This window comes from Cebus imitator, unplaced genomic scaffold, assembly GCF_001604975.1.
Source record: "Cebus imitator isolate Cc_AM_T3 unplaced genomic scaffold, Cebus_imitator-1.0 Scaffold561, whole genome shotgun sequence".
Taxonomy (NCBI): Eukaryota; Metazoa; Chordata; class Mammalia; order Primates; family Cebidae; genus Cebus; species Cebus imitator.
Window position 1 is genome coordinate 1,141,085 of NW_016107876.1, and position 24,224 is coordinate 1,165,308.

The following is a 24,224-nucleotide window of genomic DNA, read 5'->3' on the forward strand; positions in this document are numbered from 1 at the left end:
TGTGTGTGTGTGGTGTTTTTTGTTTGTTTGTTTGTTTGTTTTTACCACTGCACTAAAGCAAAGGAGTAGGAATTTCAAGCACTGTGGCAGGCCAGTCAGTTCTGGGGATTATATAAAGGATAAGGTAGTGGTCATATCTTTGAGCAGACACAATTGCTGATTAGCATTCTTATAACATCTCTTATTATATCTTATGTGGTCAACCACTTTGCTTACATAGGAAATTAAACAGGTACTTCACTATTGACCACACTGTTTAGCCAAGAGTGGGTGGACAGGCTGAATGCACTCCTTTCATTTCTTGTTTCATTTTCTGATTTGCCACTGTACAAGGTGCAGCCTGTTCAAAGGTCATTGTTTGTTGTTTGTCTCAAGATCTGTGGGAGAAGCTGCTTTCTTGGAACTTCTTCAAGAGCCTAAGCCCTTACAATCTTTACCATGACATCTGTCATCAGGACTTCTTCTTTGCAGAACTAGAAATGTGATAAACCTTGACTTCAGTGCTCTATTTTATTTATGTATTCATTTACTTAGAGTATGTATTTTGTGGCAAACACTGATCTAGGGGCTGGGATACATAGAAGACAAAACAGAAAATCTTTTTTATCAATATATTCATGCTTGCCCCCAATAAGTCAAACTCATTCATTGACACAAGATTACTAAACTGGGAGGTCTTAGAAAACTGGATATGTGGCTGGGCATGGTGGCACATGCCTGTAATCCCAGCACTTTGGGAGGCCAAGGTGGGTGAATCACCTGAGGTCAAGAGTTTGAGACCTGCCTGGCAAACATGGTAAAACCATGTCTTGACTTAAAATACAAAAATTAGCCGGGTGTGGTGGTGCACACCTGTAATTCCAGCTACTCGGGATGCTGGGGCAGTAGAATCACGTGAACCTGGGAGGCAGAAGTTGCAGTAAGCCAAGATCGTGCCACTGCCCTCCAGCCTGAGCAACAGAGTGAGGCTCTGTCTCAAAAAAATAAAGAAAAAGAAAAAAAAGAAAGTTGGATATGTATCTTATTTTTATTTTTATACCCTCAATACCTACAATGCCTGGTGCCAAGTAGGTGCTCAGTAAGTGTTTGGCAGATGAAGAAAGAAATTGAAAAAAGTATTTGAAACTCACAAATGGAGATGATAGTAACTGATAAGGCTTATGTAATATACCTTTCAAAGACATTTGCAAATTCAAAGGGATAGGGCACCATGATTCACAAGTGTGGAGAGGAATATATTGGTGGCAGTAGAGAATAGTACATAAAAGTACAGACTTTAAGTCTGTCCTGGTTACATGACAGATCTGATTTCAAATTACCTGTTCCCTTCCATTACCTAACTGTGTGACCCTGAGCAAGTTACCTAAACTCCCTGTGCCTTACTTTTCTCATATGTAAAATGGGGCTAGTAAAACAAATCTCATAGAATTGTAGGAAGGATTATATGTGATGAGATATATAAAGAACTTAGAACAATGCCTGGCTCACAGAAAGCACTTAGTATTTTTTAACATTAAATATATTTTTAAAATAATACCTCAAGTAGCTGGTCTGTGATCCTTTGGAGAAGAAACCTGCTGGACTCTCAGAATGGTCCCGGACTTCATCTATCCAGAAGAAGCTCACCCAGTCTACCCTGATAACTATTTTCTCTGAAAGGTTCTTTGAAACCACCTGCCCCTTCCTTCCTTCCTTCCTTCCTTCCTTCCTTCCTTCTTTCCTTCATTCCTTCCTTCCTTCTGTCCTTCCTTCCTTCCTTTCTCTCTCTCTTTCTCTCTCTCCCTGTCTTTTTTTCTTTTCTTTTTCTGGGGTAATGGTTAGAGGGCTACAGGCCTAGAAATCTGATTCTCACAGCTATATGGAATAAATCCTAGAAAAATGCTACTCCAAGGTATGTTTTCTCACTGATTGGCTTCAACAGGCAGAAAAAATAAACCATATTCATTTCTAATCACAAGAAGAAGTTTAGATGCTCCACTTTCAGGATTAAAACAAAAGTTTATCTCAACATATGAAAAGAGAACAAGTGATGATTTAGTAACAAAGTAAAGTGCTGTCTAGAAAGAAAACACTGAGTAGGCAAAATCCAATTGTGCAGGGACTTGAGGGTTGGGGAATAAAGGGATTAAAGTCTAGATTCAGGATAGCCCCTTGGCAAAATTCGAAAAGATCCTCTGTGTTTTCAGGCTCACTGAACTGGGACCTCTTTCACATTTCTGAACCAATTTTTTGCACTCACGGCTCAGAAATAGATTTAGCAGAAGAGAAGGAAGGCAGAGAAATGCCACAACATGAGTATCCTATATGACTGGTATTGTGCTAAGCTCTTCATATATATTAGGTATCCATTCCTCAGGCAACTCTGAACAGGCTATAGTATTAATAACATTCTGCTGATAAATAAAAGTAATCTTAGAATGATTAAATGACTTGGCATAGTATCTTTTGTGTGGCTAAATGGAAAGTAGAATATAGGTCTGTTGGTAGTCAGAAGTTGAGTTCTGCATATTAACAGAAGGCAATTCTTGAACTAAAAGGATGAAATTATGTAGGGTGGGATGGGGATATGAATAAAGCTTTGAGCCGCGAAAGGAAAATAAATCTTGGGACCTCAAGATCACTAAGCCAAGGGGAAAAGTCAAACTAAGAACTGTGTTAGGCAACCTGCCTTCCATTCAATCCCTAAATAAGATAACTACAAAAATAAAAAACGTTACATACCTTCCTCACAATTTGCCCACAAGGAAATTCCTTGTGCACACAAGACAGACAGAACTCAAAGTTATCCCTCTGCTCATGTGAGACAAATGTGTATCTGCTTGCTTCCTCTGCCCTCTTGTTTCACTAAGCCAGACTAAGGTATAAATGACTATTTCTCTACCCTCCTTGCGCATGTAAAGTATATAGTCAGCAAAAAGCTAATTAGAGACTTAAAAGAATGGAACCATAATCTACCTATGACCTGGAGGCCCTCTTCCCCACCTCCAGTTGTCCTGCCTTTCCAGGTGGAACCAATGTACACCTTACACATATTGATTGATGTCTCATGTCTCCCTAAAATGTATGAAACCATAAAGCTATGCCTAGACCACCTTGGGCACATATCTTCAAGACCTCCTGAGAATGTGTCATAAGTGTGTCCTTAACTTTGGCAAAATAAACTTTCCAAATTGACTGAGAGCTGTCTAGATTGTCTCAGATATTTTGGATACAGAAACTGACAGCCACAAAGGTATTCTGAGTGCAGGGGCCCCTGTTCATTGACAAATCTATAGGTGCTTGGTGCCAGCTTCAGCTATCATGACGGCTCAAAGCAACAGGACAATTTGCTGAGGCCTTGCAGCCCTGCCCCCACAAGAGAATCCCTGATCAGAATTTGGTCAAGATTTCAAGTTTATTTTGCTGTACAACTGCTTTTTTGGAGTTTCACTTGCCTCCAACAAGGAAGGCAAGTTTTCCTTCTTCCACGATGAAAGACTGGTAACTGCTTTTTGGAGTTTCAGGTCCCTTCCAACAGGGAAATCAAGTTTGAGTGTTGTCCTGCTTTTAGGGTGATAGCAGCCTGAGACTCATTCCTAGGTAAGTAGCTGAGTTGGGATTTTTCCCTTGGCTAAAGCTATGATTAATAAACAGCTAGTCTTAATTTCTCTTTACCATTAAAATGCTTAGGAATCCTACTGCTTAACTGTTTGTTTGCTGTATGATTTTGTTTGGGTTTTGGTCTTTTTCCCATTGGGTATGACCAACTCTGACTTGATTAAATTTGAAGAAAAGTTCCAAATTATGTGAGACAAGGCCTCAAGGCCTCTAAATTGGGTAAATTTCCGCAACTGAAAGAAAAAAAGAGGAAAAAGAAAAACCAGCCAGCAAAATGAAATGACTATCTAATGGGCTTTATTTACATAACAAGGCCATCTTTTGCTAGTTAAGCCAAACTGAAAGAGCAATGGCTGTTGCCCCATGGCTAAGGTTCTGCCTCGCAATCAATTTTTTTCACCACCACAGCCTGGTATTTGTGTTACTTTTGAAATATCAGCAGTTTGTCCTAGCTAAAATATGGTAATGAGATTTAAAAGAATTTTTTAAAGGAGCTCGATGGTTAAAAGTCAGCTTGATTGAAAGCTAACATCCAAGGGGTGTGTGTGTGTGTGTGTGTGTGTGTGTGTGTGGCTGGGCATGGAGGCTCACGTCTGTAATCCCAATACTTTGTGAAGCCAAGGATGAATCACTTGACGTCAGGGGTCCGAGATCAGCTTAGCCAAAACGGCGAAACCCCATCTCTACTAAAAAATACAAAAATGAGCCAGGTGTGGTGGCACCTGCCTGTAATCCCAGCTCCTTGGGAGGCTGAGGCAGGAAAATCACTTGAACCCTGGAAGTGGAGGTTGCAGTGAGCCAAGACTGCACCACTACATTCCAACCTAAATGACAGAGTGAGATCCTGTCTCAAATAATAATAATAATAATAAAATAAAAACATAAAGGCCTTTTACATATTATGTTTATATATTATATACTATATATAATTTTATTTACTATAATATATTAATTATAATATAGTAATATAATACATTTTATGTATAAAAGGCTATATATTTATATATAAGATATAATATATATAATATATGTTATATATTTTATACACATTATATTGAGTATAATATAATATATTATACTTATATTTATATATATGCAAAATGTTTAATATATTATATAACATATTAAATATATATTTTATATTAATATAATACGTGTGTGTATATATATATACACATATATATGTGGAAAGAGAGATAGAAAAAAAAAATGGCCATATATATATGTATATATATGGCCTTTTTTTTTTTCTCTCTCTCTTTCCTAGGACCTTAGCTTTTTTGAGAAAATTTTTTTTTCTTGTCTCAGTTGACTGAATGTATTTTCTCCATTTACTTCTGCTGTCTCTCCAATCTCTTAGGTTTACACGAGGGACCTAAAATAGTTTGCAACAGCCTGGTATTCCTTAAAGAAAATGGAGAAGGTACCAGAATCCCTTTTCGGGTGAAATCTCTGTTTTTTGTTTTTTGTTTTTTTTTTTTTTTTTTAATGGAACCTCAAAAGCATAAACAGACAAGTTCTTCTCATATCTTAAGCTGCTTACTTTTGTATTATCTTATCCGATTTCTATTTTTTCTTTGATTAAAATAGTTATTATAGTAGAGGTTACTCTTTAGTGTTTAAGGTAGAGAAAAGTGTAATGTAGAGGCTTAGAGAAATGTCTTTCTTTAAAAAAAAAAAAGTGGACCGTAAAAGAATCGTGTGTTCTAGGCCCATAATAGTTCTCCATTTTTGGAGACCCAGAATTCGGCGTGGGCTCTGCCCTGAGCTCAGACACCCAGTCAAAAGACAGGAGACTAAATTTAGAACTACCTATCAAAATAAAATTGGTCTCCCTAAACAATGCTATGATAGAGTTCTATAATTTTATGTTTGACTTGGCATCCATTTTTTATCTCCCTCTGATAGCATCAGACTCTTTCTGTGTACCTTGAGATATAATTTTCACACATTTTTTTACCTAAGAGTTGTTCTTTTAATAAACAAATTTAGGGCAATATAGATGACAATTACCTAGGTTAATGAAACAGTTTATCAAGAAATTGGAAGTCTTAATAGGAGAAAATAAGCATGAATCTACAAGATCTACTTTTATCTGCCTGTTTAATACATCCATGTATTTATATGTTGTGTATATGATGTTTCACTACTAAAATATATGAAACGGTGCTAACTAATTGGCTTAAAGGAAAGCACTCAAGTCAAATGCTTTATCGGAAATAATAGAGACATAATACCAAATGCTTTTTCAAGTTCATGTGGCATAGGTAAATTTTTAATAAATAAGCTAGTTTTAAATGTATTCATGAAATAGAATTAGAAATGACTGCAGAATTCTCAACCTACATTATTGTTTAGATTTATTGGTAAAGTGGTTTTATATTTATCTCTACTAGATGTCAAAATTTGGCATAAGGGATATAAAGCTATGAACGCAGCCCAAAGGAAAATTATGTTCATTTGTGTAAATTTCATAAATAAGGCATTTAATATCATTTGGTTAATAAAAATAGCTAAATTCTAAATTACTGGCAACAAAAGAAACCATTTATTTAACCTTAAGGTTCTCACTTAGGAAAACCTGAAATTCACAGTTCATAAAAATGCTTAACAGGGAAATAACTTCAAATGATAACTGTCTCAGTTTTCTTAAGAAATCTGGGTAAACTATTTTTAAAAATCTATTAGGTATTAGGTCTGTGCAAAAGTCATTGCAGTTTTTGCCACTGAAAGTAATAGAAAAATCCGCAATGCCCTTTGCACCAACCAAATAAATGTAGGCAAATAAACACTTGCAAATAAACTTGCCATATAATTTGAAAGCTAAAATTATATTAAGTTCAATAATACATATTCATTTAATGTCTCAGTCATTTCCCATTTTTAAAAATTATAAGAAAATATTTTTTCTAGAAAAAGAAATGTGTTCTTATTTAAACGAAAATAATTTTTTCTCTAATTCAAAGGTAATTTAAAAGTTATTTATAAAACAAGGTAAATGTAACCAGTAAATAAAATCAATGTTAATAAAGCTATAAAGAGATATTTTTAGCAAAAAAAGGTTAAGAGGAAAATAATTTTATATGAGAACGAATCTTACATGGTAAATTTTTGTCTTATAATAAAATGACTAGTTGTTTAAGAAAGAGGAATGTTCAGGACAAGCTAAAAAATTTAAGCAGTTCATGAATGGTATGTGTAAGCCATAATAAGTCTTGTAAAAAGAGGATTTTTATTGAAAACAACTTTATATTATCAAATTGTCTATAATGAAAGGAAAGTTACTTATAATGGTATTTTTAGAGATTGGGTTTTGATATTTAAAACAAAGATACTTATACACTAAAGAATTGGGTATACAATTATTTTTTTAGATATTGATTTACTTAATAAAAGTATAAGGTTTTAATTTTTTTAATGTAAAGTTCAACTTTTATTGAGTCTTACTGTTTTCAGCTTTCTCTCCCCTTTTAGAAGGCCTGAAATAACTCTCTCCTTCAATGCACTCTCAGCTCCTGCAAGTTTTTTTTTCCTTGGGTTTTAACTGTTTGTTGTGGCCTAATGCTAAAATTGTTTTATTTTTAAAATCTAAATGAAATGCTTTCTTCCAATATAACATTCTGTACTCTTGGCTTTAAATTGTTCTATGAATCTTAAATTTTTCACTTCTTGTCCAGGAAACACTCTTCCTATGTCTAACCAATTCGAGTATCTTTTTCATTAGTTTTGACTTGCAGATTGCCGAAATGGACTCCCCATAGGGAACATCAATTGCACTGCAGATCTTTTCTTTTTTCTTTTGGTAACTGGCTTAAAAAAATAAATTTTACATTTTGTTGAAATAATTCCTATATCATTATCATTAAGTTTTGGTTTGCTTAGAAAAAAGAGAGATTAGAAAAATTTTAATTGAAGTTATTGCATCCATGGAATTTTGTGTAATTTTGCTTTTAAGTCATTGTGCCATTAAGTTATGGGCTTTGACTCTTGGGTCTAAAAACGGCACAAAGTCCTGCAAAATCTTAAATGCTGATAGCAGATAAAGCTCACTTTCAGACCTGGTAGAAACCGCTAATCAAATAAACTGCATTCGTGAGACACGGGGCCAGAAATTAAAGCTATGCAATTATTCAAGGCCTGGGGACTATTGCAGAAAAGGTGGGAACATGAGATTGTAAGAGCAATTTTCAGAGATAAAATTAGTTCGGTTTCCTTATAAATAAATCATTAATATTTAAGACTTACTGATACAAGACCAGCATCTAGACCCCTTTGTCAGATTAACAAGGTTTTCTTGGAGCATTAACTCACTCCTTAATAAAATGTTGTAAAGGTTATAAAAAGTTTTTTAGAAATTATATCTTATGGTCTACATGATTAACATTTAATAAATTTTTTATAAAATCTTAAAAAGATTTAACTGGCCTCATACTGTCTTGATTAAGGCTTATTTTTTGGGAAATTAAGTCTTTCTCAAAGAATAAATGATTTTGCCTTTTAAAAAAATCTTTGAGTTACCACTTTGGTTTAATGAATGACTTCTTTTACAATGACCTGTAATTCTATTTTGTAATATCAAGTCTCTTAAACTTTTTATATTTGACAAACTTTCCAAAATCATTGTCTAACTTTGATCTTCATTAATATATATTTATTTTTTAATTTATTTAACTTTAGGTGCATACTATATCTGGCATTTCTCCCCATGTTATCCCTCCCCACCCTCCCCTCCTTCCCCACCAAAGGGCTAATAACCAGAATCTACAAAGAACTAAAACAGATATACAAGAAAAAATATTTTTGATATTGGCTCCTCTGAAATCCAAAAAATACATATTCAGGTTATTTGACATAACAAAATAATATGGAAAGTATTGTCAAATATGAAGTGATGTTTAACCTTCTTCGGATTATATTTATATAAATGTGTTATTATTATGTGTTCCAGAATTTTATGAGATTCCTGTGATTCTAATGTGTCTTAGTAAATGTTAACAGTAGTAATTACGATTATAATGTAAAATTGTTGTATGCCACAGAAGTAAACAAATTTCCTTATAATTTGTGTCTTTAACTATCACTGTTCTAAGACTCTTATCATCCACAGTTGTTTTAGTTTTATTCTTTTCAAAAGGTGTTTTTATAATCAGCTATAACACTCTGACAGGTGCTTTTAAATGTAGGTTTCTGATAACTTTGGAGATTGTGACACTAGTGTATACAAAAAACTTATAAAACTCCTGTAGAGAGCTAATGTGTTCATAAACATTGAGAAGAACAGGAGTTAGTTACATAGACTAAACTAATGGAAGACTGAAATACCTTGTTTCTGACTTTGTTTCAACATTGCTAATTCTTTTGTTTCTGAGTCCAGAAAAGTCTTTTTTTTTTTTTTTTCAGATGGATTTTTGCTCTTGTTACCCAGGCTGGAGTGCAATGGCACTATCTTGGCTCACTGCAACCTCCGCCTCCTGGGTTCAGGCAATTCTCCTGCCTCAGCCTCCTGAGTAGCTGGGATTACAGGCACATGCCACCATGCCCAGCTGATTTTTTGTATTTTTAGTAGAGACGGGGTTTCACCACGTTGACCAGGATGGTCTTGATCTCTTGACCTCGTGATCCACACGCATCGGCCTCCCAAAGTGCTGGGATTACAGGCGTGAGCCACCGCGCCCGGCCCAGAAAAGCCTTTTTCTTTGAGCTTTTAACAATTGGGTAAACTACTTCTGTAAACCAAATCGGAAACATATTTTTTTACATGATTTCCCCAGAGTTCGAAAACTATTTGCAAGTATGCTTAATTTATAGCAATGGTTATTTGTCTAAATTCAACAAGAATCTGTTTTCTTTTGTAACAGGACACAATTGGAGACACTGGTTATTTTACAAAGGCTTTTACTGGAATGGCATACTTTCAGGTTGCTTTAGGGCAAGCTTTTTCAATTCATGGCCCATGAGTTGCATGCAGCCAGGATGGCTTTGAATGTGGTACAACATGAATTTGTAACCTTTCTTAAAACATTATGAGATATGTATTAAACCCTGGTTTAAGAAATCAGTGTTGATTTAATAAAGAGCCAATAAAAGCCCTTGGGAAAGCTGGCCTCATACCTTGTATATGCACTCCCTGTGCAAGTTACTGACCTATGGTAAGTAAAGAATGTCATTTTCTGACAGGCCCAGGAGCCCCAAGTTTTCTTGGGGCCTTGAGGCGAGAGATATATCAATTAATACACATATTTGCAGGCACAAGCTGGGCTGAAGGCATTGAAGTCTAATATAAGATTCTTTATAGAATAAAGTTCCAGCAAAGCCAGTTAAAAAAAAAAATCCTATATGGCAAATAATTATTCTTGCTGATTTTATGAAAATACTCAGGCCAACTATAATAAGACTAGCACTTATTTTACACATAAGTTTGTTCTATAATTTGTCTTTAGTGAATATGGAAACTGGAGAGTGAACAGTTATGTTTCAAAATAAACAATAGTACATGGTTTTTCAATTTTGATTATTTTCTACAGTTCAAACTGCATTCTAAAATTATTTTCTGGCTACAAGTCTTCAAAATAATGTTTTGAATTTTTTTCCTTCTTTCTTTTCCTTTTTACCCCATTTTTCCTGTTTTGAAATTACTGAAAATTAAGCTGTACTTTATTAAAGCCCTGTGAACTGAAGCTAGACAATATAAACTTTAGAAGAAAATAACAGCAACTTCTTTACATACGTAAACCACTTTCAAGTCTGCCTACTGATGTAGGGACTTCAAAATAATGTGGCCAATATCGATTTTCCAGGATTGTCCTTCATTTTGTTTGTTTGTAGCTGTCCCCTTCTTCCCCGTATCTTCTCTTCCTAGGATATGAGACTTCACAATATGCTAAAAATGAGCTTTCCTATAGATGGATAGATGGGACCTACCCATCTAGGAATAAACCATCCTAGCCATGTAATATTAGAAAAACCTGAGACCAGAGACACATTTTTTTCTAGAATGTTTTCTCCAAAAGATTTTAAAAAGAAGAAGGGGAAAATTGAAAGAAAAATATACCTTGAGACCCCAAAATCACTAAGCCAAAGGGAAAAGTCAAACCGAAAACTGTGTCAGGCAAAATGCCTTGCATTCAATCTCTACATAAGATAACTATAAAAATTAAAAAGTTACATACCTTCCTCACAATTTGCCCACAAGGAAATTCCTTATGCACAAAAGACAGAACTCAAAGTCATCCCTCCACTCACATGAGACAAATGCATATCTACTTGTTTCCTCCGCCCTGTTGTTTCAAGAAGATAGACTAAGTTATGTCACTATTCCTCTAGCACCCTCTCATACATAAAGTGTGCATTCAGTGAAAAGCTAAGCAGAGACTCAAAAGAATGCAACTGTTTGCCTTTTATCTACCTATGACCTCCTGCCCAACCTCAAGTTGTCCCACCTCTCAGACCGAACCAATGTACACCTTACACATATTGATTGATGTCTCATATCTCCCTAAAATGTATAAAACCAAGCTGTGCCCCCACCACCTTGGAAATATGTTGTAATGACCCCCTGAGGTTGTCATGGGCGACTCCTTAACCTTGGCAAAATACATTTTCTAAATTGGTTTAGACCTGTCTCAGATATTTTTGGTTCACAGAGAAACAGGCCAATTCTTACCTCCCAGAACTATTTTAATTAGGAAGATAAAAATAATCTTAGGATTCTTATACATAAAATACAATCCCTCTTTTACCCTCAAGCTGCCTTTAGTGTTTTTGTTTGTTTGTTTGTTTGTTTGTCTGAATTAGAGTTTACCCTATTAGGAGTATTTCAGAAAATTTCTCCTCTGGCCCCTTATTGTTACTGTCAAAGCCCCAGAGAATCTATTATAATGCTAAGACCTACTATGGAGATATCAGAGCACAGAAAAGAAAAGTTGGTCTCCATCTGTCCCTGTTTTAATTTGGAGAATACTTTAGAGTATATCACTTAAAGTGATGTTTTATTATTTCATTTTCCTATGTATCCTTGAAACTTTTTCTCCTTTTCTGACTTTTAGAACTCACCCTTCAACAATGCTGGGGAAGAAGTGGAAGACCTGGGTTTCTCTCCATGATTGATTGTTGTGACCTAGTCACTGGCAGCCTAATAACAGAGTATGTGGCTGAACTAGCTCTTTCACTTCCACTACCATCATATTTCTGGGGGTTATCTTAGAAAGGTTAAAATCTACACAAGTATCTTTAGTTTCCTTCTCTAGTTCCAGTCTTCTACTTTGTCTGGGGTTCTGGCCAGAGAGAGCTAGAGGAAAGCTAGGAAGATAGGGAAGCCCTTTAACAGCTTGGAGCTCTGAGAGGGCAGGGTTTCATCATGTTTACTTCATATCTGGACTGTCAACCATTCTGTGGTGTCTGACACACAAAAGGCAAATGGTGAATGAACAAATGGGTAGCACTAATGTCAGTTGTTATGTTTCTCCTATTTAAGAAGATAAGACACTTTTGGTGGGCCTGTAAAAGGAAAATAAATCTAGGGACCCCCAAAATCACTAAACTAAGGAAAAAGTCAAGCTGGGAAGTAAGTCAGGAAAACCTGCCTCCCATTTCATTTCTAAGTAAGATAGCTACAAAGAAGCTAAATATCACCCTCACAATTTGCCCAGAAGGAAATTCCTTATAGACAAAGGACAGCCAGAACTCAAACTCACCCCTCTGCGGTTCAACTGAGACAAATGCATATCTGATTGGTTCCTCTGCCTTATTATTTATGTAAAAATACAGATTCACCAAGCCACACTAAATTGAGTATTCTCTGGAAGGCTGATCAAGGACTCAAAATAATGTAACCTTTTGTCTCTTATCTACTTCTGAGCTGGAAGCCCCCACTTCAAGTTGTCTTGCTTTACCAGACTGAACCAATGTACATCTTACACATATCAGTTGATGTCTCATGTCTCTCTGAAATGTGTAAAACCAAAGGTTACTCCAACCACCTTGGGCACGTCCTCAGGACCTCCTGAAGCTATGTAATGGGTGCATCCTTAACCTTTGCAAAATAAACTTTCTTAACTGGTTGAGACCTGTCTCAGATATTTTGGGATCACTGGCCTTATAGGATTAAGTAAGAGGGAGAGTAGAGAAAATAAACCTCAGGCAGGACAGAAACCTGAGCCTGTCCGGAGATACATCTTGGACTCAGCAAGCCCCTGCTTCTCTCTCAAGAATTTACACATTGTTTTTAGGTGTCTGCATCCAGTAGGCAGGGAAGCATGTAACTAAATTCCAGAGAACAATTGGAAAATCCACAAATGGTATAAAAATCTTGATGAGACAAGTCCAAAAGAAACTAAAAGTAGCAGAAACATCACCATCCTTAGGTTCTTGGAGATGCGGGGGGAATGTATTACCAGAATCTAGGAAAGAATCATGTATAACAGGCCATTTAACAGGAACAAATAGCTTTGAACAAGAAACACAGCCAGTTTGCAGTTATCTTTCAGAAATGAAGATGGCATGTAGTAGGTGTTCAATATACATTAGCTAGTATTTGATCAACACAATGCATGCAATTAAAAACTAAACTTCAGTGCTTTGCTCTCCCCACTCCAAGCACCTGCCTGGGCACCCGCCGCCAGCATAGACTCTCACAGCATGCCACAGAAAGATCTCAGAGTAAAGAACTTAAAGAATTTCAGATATGTGAAGTGTATTTCAATGGAAACCTCAACATCCTCTGATGACAGTTGTGACAGCTTTGTTTCTGATAATTTTGCAAATACAAAACCTAAATTCAGGTCAGATATCAGTGAAGAAGTGACAAATGTTTTGTTTTGTTTTGTTTTTATGAAAACTCTGATAATGAATCCTTCTGCTGCTTTTCAGAAAGTGATGTGCAAGATGTATTAGACCATTGTGGATTTTCACAGAAACCAAGGCCAGATGTCACTAATGAACTGGCCAGTATTTTTCATGTCGACTCTGAAGATGAATCATTTTGTGATTTCTCAGAGTGTAAGATATAAGATGGAATGAGGCTGCAGTCAGTTCGGGAAGGCTGTAGGCCCCGCAGCTAGTGCAGGCATTCTGGACCTCTCAGGGTGGTGATGAAGTTTCCAGCGCGAAGTACCAGGGGAGCAATAAACAAAAAACAGAGCCCCCCTCCCCATCCCCAACCCTCAGAGCATTCTGTAACTGATTGCAACTCCGATTCAGAAGATTAAAGTGGGATGAATTTTTTGGAGAAAAGGTCTTTAAATATAAAGCAAAACAAAGCAATGCTTGCAAAACAAAAAATGTCTGAATTTGAAAGCTTCCCTGGCTCATTCCCTGGAAGACCTTCCCTCCCAGGCTCCAACTCACAATCAAGGAGACTGTGAAGGCATACATTCCCAGGTGTTGCATCCAGGAGAAGCCCTGAACGGAGAGCTCGTCCTCTTATCAGGTCAAGGTCCTGGATCCTCAGGTCCGCTGATGCTCTACCCATGGAGGAGAATGAGGAAGAGGATAAGTACATGTTGGTGAAAAAGAGGAAGACCATGGATGGCTACATGAACAAAAATGACACGCCCAGGAATCGTCACTCCAGATGATCCATGACCCTTCAGCATATAATTCACCCAGTGGAAGAAATTACAGAGGAAGAGCTGGAGAACATCTGCAGCAATTCTTGAGAGAAGCTATGTAACCATTCACTGGGCTCTACTTGTCATCAGGGCCGTCAGAATACTATTGATACCAAAACAAACTGCAGAAATCCAGACTTCTGGGGTGTTCGAGGACAGTTCTGCCGCCCCTGCCTTCGAAACTGTTATGGTAAAGAGATCAGGGATGCTCTCCTGCATCCGAACTGGTATTGCCTGCCTTGTTGAGGAATCTGCAAGTGCAGTTTCTGCCGGCAGCGAGATGGACGGTGTGCAACTGGGGTCCTTGTGTATTTAGACAAATGTCATGGCTTTGGGAATGTACATGCTTACTTGAAAACTCTGAAACAGGAATTTGAAATACAAGCATAATATCTGGAAAATTCACTGCCTGCCTTCTACTTCTCAAATCTCTCTTGTTAAAGTTTTCAATTTTTTCACTGAAATCTGAGTTAAGAATCTTGATGATCAGCCTGTTTTATGAGAAACTCCCATCAAGTTAATCTCAGTAGACATGTGTTTCTGGAGCATCATGGAAGGTATATTGCTAATTACACTTTGCCCTCCTACAGTTTTTTCTCTGCTCCCAACCCCTCCCTCATGGCATCCCCCTCTATTTCCAATGGTCCTCTCCAGATGTTTAGTTTCATAATTTCTTTTACATTACAGTTTTATGAAAGCATATTTTGTTTACTTTGTGTTGAAATAGTCCTCATAAAACCTAAGCACTTAGAAACACAGTAATAATATTAGCTAACTAGAGCTATTGAATTTCAGAAGGCAGCCTTCTAACTTGCTTACACAAAAACAAGCATGATTTAGCATTCATACTAGTTGAAATTTTTAATAGAATCAAAGCACAAAAGTCTTAATCATGTGGAAAAATTAGGTAATTATTGCAGATTGGAGTATATTACTTCAGATGCCTCTCAATCCCATGTATTATGCTTATGTTACAAATTGTTATCACAGTTGAGACTTAATTTCTGCTAATTTCTTCTGCCCAGAGAGTAAGTGGTATGTCCAGCTTACACAATCATGATTCAAAGTTTGGTGGGTAATGTAATACTTAAAGTTATGGTAGAAGATCTATCTGGAAATTACGAGTAGTCTGATTTGAATTTTTGGTACAAAACTTTAGTATAATTGTAGTTTCCTAAGTTTATTTCACTTCACATATAAGGTATTGCAAATAAATTCTTGGACAATTTTTTATGGAAATTGATATTAAAAACTAGTCTGTGGTTCTTTTCAGTTTCTTAAAAATTTATAAACTAGGTACAGTGTTCAAGTTTAGATTTGTAACAATGAGAAGTACCTTTTTGGAGATGTAACTTTCAGCAGTTTCTTAACCTGACATCTCTGCCAGTCTAGTTTCTGGGCAGGTTTCCTGTGTCAGTATTTCCCTTCCTCTTGCATTAATTAAGTTATTTGGTAGAGGTGGAATCTAAGTGTTTGTGTGTCCAATTTACTTGCATATGTAAACCATTGTTGTGACATTCAGTGTTTGATGCATAATTGGACCTTGAATTGATAAGTATAAATATAGCTTTTGTTATGTAATGCTTTTATACAAAAGTTTTTATTTTAATAATAAAATGTTTGTTCTTAAAAAACCCACTAAACTTCAATTACTTTAAATTACAGTTTACCCTTAAACAATGCAGGGGTTAGGGATATCAAGCCTCTGTGCAGTCAATGCATATAATTTTAACTCCCTCAAAACTTAACTAAGTGGAAGTGGATCATCATAAAGGGCTCCATCCTATTCACAGGGAGTTGGCTAGAGACAAGGAGGAAGAGGAAAGGGTCTTGCTGTCTCAGGAGTGGCAGAGGTGAAAGAAAATCTGTGTGTTAGTGGACCCACAGATTTCAAACTCATGTTGTTTAAGGGTCAACTGTACTACACACCAGGCATGATTTAAAGTGCTTAACATATACTGATTCACCTTGATCTTCACAACAATCCTAAGATATGGTTGCTAATATTTTAACTCAACTTTTATAAGTGATGACACTGAGGCACATATAATTAACCAATCCAAGACTATATGCTAATAAGGCAGCAGATCCATAATTTGAATATAGATATTTTTGGCTCTAGGACTTAAATCCTTAACCATCATTCTATACTATTTGGGCCAGTTAGTGTTTTTAGGTCCTGAGTATGAGAGTAGATGGGAGATAGGGTATGTTTCAGTCTATTTTATTCCCTCCTTTGTTCACCATTTTTCATGTCAGTTGGATATAGATCTGTTTGTTGTCTCCTGGTCCTGTGGGAATTCAGTCAGGCTGGTGGGAGAAATTTTAGTTATAGAGAATATACATAAACCCTTTTGGAAGGCCAGAGGGTTTTTACTACAGTACTTGACTGAAGGCAGCCTTGTCCCATTAGTTAAGTAAATTAGAGTAGAAACAAACATATGTGGTGAGTTTACCTAACCAACTTGTTTACTCATGTGGTCCTAAAATTAACCTTTGATGATTCCAGATGGCTCTTTCTGTGGGAGATAAACCAGGGATATTACTCACTAATGGTGTTTGCTTTAGGCCTCAGAACCTGGCCTTTAACCTTTACTCTCTAGTGGTGTTGACTCAAAGCCTTTGTCATTTAATGTGTGCTGGATAAAGGCCGGCAAGGCCAGAGTGTTGGGGCCAGTGGCTACTGTCTCTTTACAGCAGTCTCCTCAAGTGTCTCTGAGTGGCCATGGACACCCCAGCCTGCTATTCCACTGTATTCTGTTTGAGTGAATTTATTTATCTGTCATTGAGTCAGGGTCTGCAGGACAGACCCCCATAAGGGCCCAATTTAAAAAATATGAAAACCTTAAGAAAATCCCTTTATAGCATTGGCAGCCTCTGTCCAGCCTTTTTAACACAATATGCAAGGAAATAGGGTATTTCATTCAAAAAAAATTAATAATAGGAAAGTGGTAGTGGTTGGTGTTGGCCAGGCTCTAGCCTAACTATACAAATAAGAAGAGAAAGGTATGTTCATTCCTGAAATTCAGCTAATTATAATAATGCCACCTAACCATCTAAGAATGGCTATGGAAACTTTAAAAATAGTTACTAACCACGAATAATTATTATTTGGACACCTTTGGTATAACAGAGGATCTAAACCACAAGGACCAATCCAATTATTACTTTTATTTCCACCACTGCCTCTTCAAAATAAAAGGCACCTGCATTGCAAGTTATGAAAGACATAAGACATAATGAAGTTGGACTGTATTACAATAATATATTGGGCAATAGGTTTTTCTTTTTAGACAATTTGCTCTAGAGATCATATAAAACTATGATTTGCTACCTGGGATTTATCAAAAAATGTATTTTTTTTGAGACAGTGTCTCACTCTGTAGCACAGGCTGGACTGCAGTGGCTCAGGCCAGCTCACTGCAGCCTGGGCCTCCTGGGTTCCTCCTACCTCTCTGCCTCCTGAGTAGCTAGGATCACAGGTGCATGCCATCACACTCAGATAAAACTTTTTGTATTTTTTTTGGTAGAGATGGGGTTTCTCCACATTGCCCAGGCTGGTCTTGAACTCCTGAGCTCAGGCAATCTGCCCACCTAGGCCTCCTAAAATGCTGAGGTTACAAGAATGAGCCACCTCACCAGGCCCAAAAGATGTATTTTGATCAGTGTAACCAATTTATACAGTTGTTTCTTTGTTAGACAAATCAACTCTTCAAGCTCAAGGGATCAGTGCTGGATGTTCCATATATAGTATTTGCACACCCATGAGTGTGTGTGTGTGTGTGTGTGTGTGTGTGTGTTGATTCAACCAGGCTCTGTGAAATTTGTGATTCCATACTTGCCAGAAAGTGTGAAAACATTTAGAATGCAGTCGTGCAGCACATTAGCCACTTCTCAATCATAGTGAAAATAAGACCTTGTGATGGTGTAATAATCTGAGAAACTCCACGCTATGGCAGTCAGTATCTCATATGGATCATTTCCATAAAAATGCCCTCACTTTTTCTAGGAAAAATCTAGCCACAGAAAACCCTCCACCCCTAACACTGAACAATTTTCTCTTTTTAAATATTCCCAAATGGTTCACTTGTCCCCTCGCAACTAACCAAGGACTCTCAAATATATCTGAAGACCAAGTAGAAAGTTTATCTGCATTAGAAAATCCGATCTTAATAGAATGTTTGCCAACCAGACACTGTCTCGGTATTGCTTTTTAAACTGTATAACACTGACTTCATTTCTAACACTCTTAAACCCCTGCTGAAATGAAAGTGAAGGTGGATGGATTCCCTTGCCACAAGTTTATGAATAAATCGACTTTCTTATTTTCATATCAGTTTTAGTCTTTTATATTTCTTTTCAGTGTATTCAAAATGGATTCAGCAAGTCTTACTTGAATAAATTCTTAAGAAAATTTCTTACTTCAATTTCTTGTCAAAATCTAAGTTATCATTCTTCATTTCAAAATTGCCTTTTCAGTTCAAGATAGGCTGACAGCTGGTAATGAGAAAACTAAACACATCCTAGAGGTAAGTGTATCTCTTACCTAGAGGTAAAGGTATCTCTTTGCTATTTGCTAAATTTGTCCAGATGGTGTATTAGATAATATAGTGAAATAATGTGCTGTTGTCATACCTGGCAATATATATTTTGTGATTTCTGTTCTCAAATGTAGTGATTCTTTCTATAAAGGGCATTATCAGTGACCTATATATTAAAGTGAGAAGTGAATATATTTTAGCAACTTTGCCATAGGAAAAATCTTAAAGAAGTATTTTCCTTTTATGCATTTCCATCCCTCCTTAGGTTTCATTTATAATTACTTTGTTGATAAAGGATATGCACAACGATGCTTTTTATTTCAATGCTTGTTAAATTTCACAAAACTTTTAATACTTTAAGAATAAAAGAAACAATTTTCCACCTTAGCCTGGGAAAAGATTAACATTAAAACATTCACAGTAATGAACCTTTGTACTATATCAAAATGTAAAAATGAAGAGTCAGAAAAAAGTCTTCTTGTGTTTTATAATTTAATGCCAAAATTTTCTAATTAGACATTGGCAATTCTCTAGCACAACTTTGTTATTTTTAGTTTATTACTTAAAAGACTGTTCTAAATATATTTTAAAATTTCCATGAATATTTAAGATAAAATTCTTTTTAAATCTGTGGCCAGTTTGTAAGAGAACACCAGAAACCTTGGCTCTGTGGATTTGACAACATAATTCTTAAGGTTACATGTAGCACATTGAAACAGCTGTGACCAATAACTGTACTGTCTTTATTATTCTCCCATGATAGGAAATTAAAACGAAGTGGAAATGTTTATTCCATAAATAGTAGGCAACACTTTAAACAGATAATAAAATGTAAGGGTTTGCTGGAAAATAAAGAAAGGTCTCTCATTTAACCAAACTGAAAGGTAACCCACTGCCAAACTTGTCCAAAGAGACAGCTGACCATCTTGTTAAGAAACTAAGACACATAGCAAGCTTTCATTAGGGGGGAGTTATTTCCATCTCAGAATTTCCAGATGCCATGAGAAATGAAGCTATGTTTCACATAGTGAATTGAGTAAGCCCATTTCAATTCGTCATGTTTATATAAAGATAGCTTTTCTTCATGAGCTATTTTTGATAAAGTTATTTTGGACTCTGTTTGCCTCTCTTTTGAAATTCCCCTGGATCCTGCTTAGAAGCTGTATGTTAATTCTTTGGTCAGGCTTACAGTGTTATTTCCTTACCTAAAAATTAGAACTGTCACATTTAATCATCTCAACTCAACATTTCTTTGTTTCATGTGTACCAATTGATAAGTTGAACCAAATCAAATTACTGAAGGTTGTTAATTTTGAAGCAGATAAATGCCTTGTTCCAACATGTGCACCTGAGTTGTATTTTGTTTGAAATAAGATACTTCTTTTTCAATAGACACATGCCAATCAATAGTGCTGCAAGAGGAAATGCCATAACTTCATAAAGGTGACTGCCCGACATGGGTCTGCAAATTGATCTTCAAGATGTTCAATGTTTTGGTGGTGGGGGAAAGATCACCATATGGGGAATCAAGAAATGCAAGCACTCAAACTGTTTTTAATTTTTTTCCAATTCCATTCATATATCAAGATATTACTGTACAAAGTACTGCTGGCTGAAAATGGCACAGAAACATGGAAATTCCAACCAGCTTGTTATAGTAATTTTGCTCTATTGCGTTATTGAAACTAAAGTCATAAAATATCTTGGACAGCATCTTTGACATTCAGCAAAATTCAAAGTTGCTGGATATGAAAGACTGAAGAGATGCTTGAGTAAGATCATAGAGACTACCAAAATTTGAAAAAAAAAACCCTGCTGTTTTTACTGTATCTTTTTCTATTGAAAATAGTATGGAGAATATAGGCAAAATATTCGAGAGTACCGTTGTGTACACTCTAAACATTACATGTTGGCAATTCTGGATCACAACTTTGTTATTTTGAGTTCATCTTTATTACTTAAAAGGCCTGTTTTAAAATAGATTTTAAAATTTACATGACTATTTTTTTTTTAATCTTATGACCAGATTGGAAGGAAATACTAGAAAACTTCATTTCTGGGAAAAAAGGTCAACAGAGTTATAAGCCCTACTGAGTCCTGATTTTTTCTGGAGCTGGTCCTAGAGATGCCAGGGTAGTCTCTGCTGGCCCTACCGAGATGGCAGAAAGCAACTAAGGCAAACTAAGCGGGGAAAAAGAACTTACTCCTAGCTTGGGATCAGAAAAATAACTGAGGTACATTTATACATTGCATTATCCCATAATGCCCCCCCCCTAATTTCAGGACCAAAATGTGAGAGTGCTTCTTTGTCTGGGTCCCCCCGGGCTACCTCTTTGTGATTCTTTCTGTTTGCATTTAATTTTCATTTCAACCTAATTTCATGAGGATTTAGACATTGATGTTTAGAGAGGTGCAGAGAGAGATTTATTCCCAGCCATTTACCCGTCTCAGGATAGAACCAGACCCCGCGCTACACTAAAGGATCTGTACTACAGTAAAGGATCACACTGAATCAACCTGTCCTCTTCAACCAAACACTGATTTACTGCAAGCCTATACCAGCAAAAGGGCCTTCATGGTTGGCTACAGTTTATCACTTGGTGCTTGGTGCTTTTCTTACTATATGCTGATAGTCGGATGTCAGTATCAATACCTGCCAAATTAAGACTTGCTCTCTTGCATTTGGCAAACATTGATTCTTTCCTGTTTTCCTCACTTAGGACCTAAATGAAGTTTAAATATACTTGAATTTTTCTTAATTGTTTTCTTCAGCTAGGCTTCCACTCAGGGACTTGTAATTGTTTCATAGATGGTACTGTAGGATAAGCCAAAGCAAGAAAAAGAATTGCTGATGGTTTGTTAATTCCCTTTCAATAAATAGTAGTGTCTTAGTGCTGAGATAAAGTGGTTTCCAAAAAGATTTATGATCCAGAAGTTTGGTACAGATAACTTTAGTCATGACATTTCTGGGATTGCTGGTCCAGAAAATATTTTAATATATTTGAGGTTTAGTAAGTACCTCCACATCCAGATAGCGTGTTTAGAGAATTATGCAAGATGTTGACATAAAAGACATAAACCTTGTTCTCATTTATTTATAATCTAAGGAGAGAAAACTAGAAAATGCTCTTAGAGAAAGCAGTAGTGCAGACATTAAGTGCTATGAGAGTCCAAAGTAGGAAGAAAGTGACTTATCTGAACTGTATTATTCCAAGTTTATTTCCAAAAGGAGGTAGAATTTGAGGTGGGCATTGAGGGGTGGATAATAACTGAGTAGGAAAAGGTAGGTATAGCATATGATTGAATAAGAACTGATATGCTTTGGCTGTGTCCCCACCCCAATCTCATCTTGAATTGTAGCTCCTATAATTCCTACATGTCATGGGAGGGATCTGGTGGCAGATAATTGAATCATGAGGACACTTTCCCCCACACTGTTCTCATAGTAGTGAATGAGTCTCACAAGATATGACCATTTTGTAACAGGTGTCCCCTTTTACTTGGATCTCATTCTTTCCCTTGCCTGTTGCCATGTAAGACATGCCTTTCGCATTTTACCTTCTGCCCTAATTGTAAGATCTCTCCAGCCATGTGGAACTGTGTGTCCATTAAACCTCTTTTTTTTATTTTTATAGATTAGCCAGTCTTGGGTATGTCTTTATCAGGAGCAAGAAAGTGGACTAATACAGTAAATTGGTACCAGTAAAGTGAGGTGCTGGCTGTAAAGATACCCAAAAACATGGAAGTGACTTTGAAACTTGGTAACAGGGAGAGGTTGGAATGGATTGGAAGGCTCAGAAGAAGACAGAAAAATCTGGGAACGTTTGGAAGTTCCTAGAGACTTGAATGGCTTTGACCAAAATGCTAATAATGATATTGACAATAAGGTACAGGCTAAGGTAGTCTCTGATGGAGATGAGGAACTTGTTGGGAACTGTAGTAAAGGTGACTCTTGCTATGTTTTAGCAAAGAGACTGGCGGTATTTTGACCCTGCCCTAGAGATTTGTGGAACTTTGAACTTGAGGGATATGATTTAAGGTATCCGGCAGAATAAATTTCTAAGTTCATGTGAGGGACTTGGTAAGAGATAATTTCTAAGAAGGAAAGAAATTTCTAAGCAGCAAAACATTCAAGAGGTGACTTGCTATTAAAAGCATTCAGTTTCAAAGGGGAAACAGAGCATAAAAGTTCAGAACATTTGCAGTCTGATGATGCAATAGAAAAGAAAAATCCTTCTTCTGGGAACAAATTCAAGCCAGTGACAGAAATTTGCATAAGTAACAAGGAGCCAAAAGTTAACCACTAAGACAATGGGGAAAAGGTCTTCAGGGCATGTCAGAGAACTTTGTGTCAGCCCCTCCCATCACAGGCACAGAGGCCTAAGAGTAAAAAAAGGTTTTGTGGGCCAGGCCCAGGGCCCCCCTGCTGTGTGCAGCCTAGGGACTTTGTGCCTCTGCACCAAGATACAGCTCAGGCCATGGCTTCAGACGGTGCAAGTCCCAAGCCTTACCAGCTTTCATATGGCTTTAAGCCTGTGGGTGCACAGAAGTCAAGAACTGAGGTTTGGGAACCTCTGCTTAGAATTCACAGGATTTATGGAAATGCCTGGATATCTAGGCAAAAGGTTGCTGCAGGGGCAGGGCCCTCATACAGAACCTCTGCTAGGGCAATGCAAAAGGGAAATGTGGGGTCAAAGTGCCCACACAGAGTCCCCAGTGAGGCACTGCCTAGTGGAACTGTGAGAAGAGGGCCATCATCCTCCAGACCCCAGAGCAGTAGATCCACTGACAGCTTGCACCATGCACCTGGAAATGCCACAGACACTCAATACCAACCCATGAAAGCAGCTGTGAGGAAGGCTATATTCTGCAAAACCACAGAGGTGAAGCTGCCCAAGACCATAGGAACCCACCTCTTGCATCAGCATGACCTGGATGTCAGACATGGAGTCAAAGTACATCATTTTGGAGCCTTAGGATTGGACTGCCCCACTAGATTTTGGACTTGCATGGGGATTATAGCCCCTTTGTTTTGGCAAATTGCTTCCATTTGGAACAACTGTAGTTACCAAATGCCTGTATGCCCCATTGTATCTAGGAAGTTAATAACTTACTTTTGATTTTAAAAACTTGTAGGTAAAAGGGAATTGCCTTGTCTCAGGTGAGACTTGGAATATGGACTTTTGAGTTAATGCTGAAATTAGTTAAGACTTTGGGGGACTCTTGGGAAGGCATGATTGGTTATGAAATGTGTGGACATGTGATTTGGGAGGGGCCAAGGGTGGAATGGTATAGTTTGGCTGTGTCCTCACCCAAATCTCATTTTGGATTGCAGCTCCTATAATTCCCATGTGTCATGGGAGAGATTCAGTGGGAGATAGTTGAATCATGGAGGCCGTTTGCCCCATACCATTTTCATGATAGTGAATAAGTCTTATGAAATCTAATTGTTTTATAAGAGGTTCCCCTTTCACTTGGT

General features: G+C 36.8%; 1 pseudogene; it reads left to right on the forward strand.

Moving 5' to 3' along the window:
* The first annotated feature begins 12,907 nt into the window (after positions 1-12,907).
* On the forward strand, positions 12,908-14,594 carry LOC108294073 (annotated as a pseudogene).
* Positions 14,595-24,224: the final 9,630 nt, after the last annotated feature.